Source organism: Coenobita brevimanus, chromosome 30, assembly GCF_032717465.1.
Source record: "Coenobita brevimanus isolate Jiangsu-jjx chromosome 30, ASM3271746v2, whole genome shotgun sequence".
In the NCBI taxonomy this organism is placed as follows: Eukaryota; Metazoa; Arthropoda; class Malacostraca; order Decapoda; family Coenobitidae; genus Coenobita; species Coenobita brevimanus.
This window is the reverse complement of record NC_136983.1, coordinates 38939255-38943706: the sequence shown is the minus strand read 5'-3', so window position 1 is coordinate 38943706 and position 4452 is coordinate 38939255. Positions and strand designations below refer to the sequence as shown.

The window sequence follows — 4452 nt, the reverse complement described above, 5'->3', positions numbered from 1 at the left end:
GTAGCTAGCTAGCAAGGTAGATAAATATAGATATAAAACATGGGTAGAAGTGTAAAGCATTTTTCTTTGTATGCACAACACTTTAGTACAAGAGTGTCATGGCTACTCACATTGTTTTCGTATTCTTCAAAACACTATTGTGTCTGTACTGTAAATACTCCTAATAAAGGGCTCACACAAGCTGCGATGCATTCCTACGTTTCGATTCAACCCTCTTGATGCTTCATGTAAAATAGAAATCAATATGTACTCAGTCATACCAACTGACCAGAGGCAGGCTCAGTAAGGGGTACAAAATAATAAGCCAGGTTTGATTTTACTTCAGACAGAAATGGAGATACTGCGTCCGTGTCTGTATAGATCCCAGCCGTTAATGGGTTAAACGTATGGTCTTTTTAGGTACATAAGTTCTGGTTTTGAGAGAGGCATTATAGTTCTTACAGAACCACCTCTGTGTTCATACACTCAAATGACAATATTCTGGAAAGTTCCACACAATAAAAACATTAATTTGTGGCCATGAATAAATGACTTATGCAGCTTACAGCCAATGAAGGATTCTGTTGATTACTTTATTCTGGTCAGTACTAATCAGTGCCCTGATAGTATGTAGCAAAACCAATTTACTACAATAGTGCTTCTGTTATCGTATCAAAGTCAAGAAATGCCTCTTTAGTAAAGAATTTACAAACGAAAATATTATATGTACTTTTTTAGTACAGTCAATTATCAGTTCAGAATTTCCATATGTATTTGGATTCTTAAACAGGATTTTCAGCTGACATTCGTGGTCACGTGTATAACACTCCAATATTTTTTTTTATAGATAATGAATGGAGGAAGGAATAACAAAGGAAAAAAAAGTACATGTCCCTAAATGCATCCCCCATTCATATCATATTTATTTATCTATCTATCTAAATACTAGGCTGCTTCCCCTAAGGAAAGGGAGGTAGCCGAGACAGGACGACACACTCCCCATTTACTCATTCATTCGCATCTTAGATTTGGATTGAAGTGGATTAAATGTTTGTGGGAAACAACTCCCAGGAAGTGAATTCCAGAGAGTAGTAGATCTGGGGATAAATGAATTTTGATAAGCAGAGGTACTGCATTGCGGGGAGAGAGTGTGAGTTCATGGGTGCTCCCAGCTGCCCGAGTAATTCGGGAGAAAATGTGAAGGAATTGAAGCCAGTTCGTCAGAGCACTTACGGTTAAAATATCGATAAAATAATGGTAAAGAAGCAACATCTCTACGTACTGATAATAGAGGAAGGTACTGCGTGATGACAGGATTACTAATTAATCTAATGGCTTTATTTTGAATTATGTCCAACTGCCTCAATGCAACCGCTCCACATCCACTCCACAGTGGTGAACAGTATTCGATCTGAGAACGCACATGACTTTTGTATATTGTGGCCACCTGCTCGTCAGTGAAGAACTCATGAACTCTGTACATAAGTCCCAATTTTTTGGAAGCATTTTTAGCAAAGGATTTAACATAAGCTGTCCAGCTTAAGTTGGGATTTAGAGTAACACCTAGGATATCAACTACAGTGGATATTGGAATATTGACATCATTTAAAATTATGTGAGCGTCTGAGGGATTCTTTCTGTTGGAGAAATTTATGTATTTAGTTTTCTGAGCATTAACTGACACCAGATTTGTTTGTCCCCATTGATTAATTTTCGAAAGGTCCTGGTGTGTTTCTTTGGGAATTTATAATATCAAGTTGTCCATACCCCGTTGAGTACACCGCTTCCCGTCCGATCAGCTAAGTTAAGCAACGTTGGGTCTGCTTAGTACTTGGATGGGTGACCGCCTGGGAACACCAGATGCTGTTGGCATCCCTACGTGTCAAGTTGGGTTGGTGGAGGATTAGAGCCCCTCACTGTAAAACAATTAACTCTAAGCCCTTGGCTACCCCATTTGGGATACATGGCGTCTGGCAATGATGATGATGATGAAGTTGTGTAAAGGAAGTACTAAATGTGAAAGATCTATGAAGGGTCGAATCATCAGCATGAGTGTGTACTGTGTTGTGAGTGACAGATAGCAGGTCATTAATATGAATGAAAAAGAGGGTCTGTACCAAAACCGATCCCTGAGGTACACCAACATTTATGGAATGAAACCGAGAATAATTTCCATATGCCATGACCCGTATTTTTCTATTATGATGGTAAGATGAAATTAGAGAACCAGTGATGCAAGGCCATAGTGTGACATCTTATACAACAAGGCCCGGTGGCATACTCTGTCAAATGCCTTTGATGTATCAAGTCGTATTATGTGTGTTTCACCGTGTTGGTCTATTGTTTTGTTAATCTGATGGGTAAGAAGGCAAAGAATGTCTACAGTTGAACGTTCTTGTCTAAATCCATACTGCCGATTATTGAATAATTTATTGATTTCTAGATGCTTGTGTGTTTGTTAATTAGTGTCTCAAAAACTTTACCGAGAATGGAAGTTAATGCAAATGGTCTATAGTTTGATGGATCAGAAGTTGCCCCCGTTTTAGGAACAGGATGGATATTTGCTTCTTTCCAAGAGGGTGGAAAACTTGAGGTATGGGTGCATAAACGGAAAAATTTTGCCAATACAGGAACCAACACTGAGGAGCAATTTTTAAGTACTATTGAAGGAATTTCATCTGGACCAGTAGCTTTGTCTGCTGAGAGATTATGTAATACAGCTTGTACGTATCTGGTGTGAGTCATGAAAGGAGGTATTTGAGGGGAATCAAAATCAAGTACAAGAATATTGTGATTTTCTATATTTAGGGTTGAGTTTGCTGAAAAAAATGTGAACAAGAAGTTTGGCTTTTCCACGTGGGTCACTAACTAGATTTCCATTGGAGGACTGTAAAGGTGGAATGGAAGAGGTGGTAGTGAAGTTCATTTTGAGTTAATTAATGGTTGTCCAGAATATTTTGTTATGATTTGGGTTGTTTAGTAGTTTGTTATCCTGTCTGTGTAGAAAGTTTGATTTAGAAAGATTGATGATAGTTTTACCATGGTTTCTAATATTTCTATAATAGTTAAATGGTCCTTGTATAAGTGTTATAGGCTATTTTTGTTATGTTCTGTTACTCTAGCACAATTATGGTCAAACCATTTAGGAGAATTACATTTTTTTTGTAACTATGATGGGAAATGAATGTTTCCATGCTGACTTAAATCAAATCCTGTATGTGGCCCAACGTGGAATTTACATCTTGGGAGAAAAAAGGAGGTCCAAGGAGCATCCATGAAAAAATTATGGAGTCTCTCCCAGTCTGCCCTGTTGTAGTGCCATTTTGTCACCACGAAAGTTCAGAACAGGAGGGTGTGCTAGGTGTTAAACTGGTGGCTCGAATCAGACAATGATCAGAGGATTAGAGGGGGGACTTCACTTCGACGTTATAATGATCTGAACTGGTTGTTAGAAACAAGTCCAATACGTGGGGATTTTGATCTGGGTTGTCTGTTACACAGGTGGGTTAATTGACTAACTGGGTGAGATTAAATGAGTCTGCAAGTAGCTCACATTCAAGACCAGAGTCATCAGTTCTGGCTGAATAAGTGAACCATTCATCATTATGGACATTAAAATCACCCAGAATAGTAATTTCTGATGCAGTATTAATGTTGAGGACACTTAGTTGTGAAGACAGAGAGTCAAATAAACTCGGCTGTGGAGGGGCATTAGGGGAACGATAAACACAACAGAAGTACTTAATATTACCAAAAGAATTTAATTTGTATATGGAATGGTCGAAATAAGGACAATTAAATTTAATAATCTCCTTCAGGGCAATCACTGATTTAGCAAGGCAACATAAGCCTCCTTTGAGTCTGAAATTTTGAATCAAAATATAACCAGGAAAATTAAATGTAGCTAAATCGGAGGTGGAGCTTACTTGTGTCTGTCAAAAATAGCAGATCATGGGATTCAAACTGGAGGAAATTTTGAACAGAATTTATATTGAAGTTTACTGCACTGACGAGCAGATTTAGGGTGCTGCAACACTGGAGATGGCACAGTCGCTTGATGACAACAGGGAAGGCCCTGTGCAAACAACCCAGCCCTGCCGGTAGTGGTCACCCGAGAAACCACAGCACTAATTCCCAGTATAGCAGCAGCCATGGTTCTTTTTATGCGGGGAGAGCAGGGATGTGTTTTGAAATGTGTGTGATATGTAATGACAAGATTGGTGTTTTATGGAGAGAAGATAGGTGATTTAAGGCAATGTGATATAACGTGGATGTGTGTGTTGTGTAAAAAGGGCAGCCTGATGCCCTCTGATGATTGAGGCAGAAAGATGTGTAACCAGCTACAAAGGCCTATGAGAGAAAGTGGAATCTAGGCTATTCTCTGAGTCTCCCATTACCCCACACTGCCACAGGCTCAGGCAGTGGTAGATCAGTACAGGAAGGACGTTGCCCAGTGAGTTGTTCTTCCTGTGG

The 4452-nt window shown here is 39.1% G+C and overlaps 1 pseudogene; it reads left to right on the top strand.

The window, feature by feature from the left end:
* Positions 1 to 1731: 1731 nt before the first annotated feature.
* On the top strand, positions 1732 to 1851 carry LOC145395375 (5S ribosomal RNA; annotated as a pseudogene).
* The last annotated feature ends 2601 nt before the right edge of the window (positions 1852 to 4452 follow it).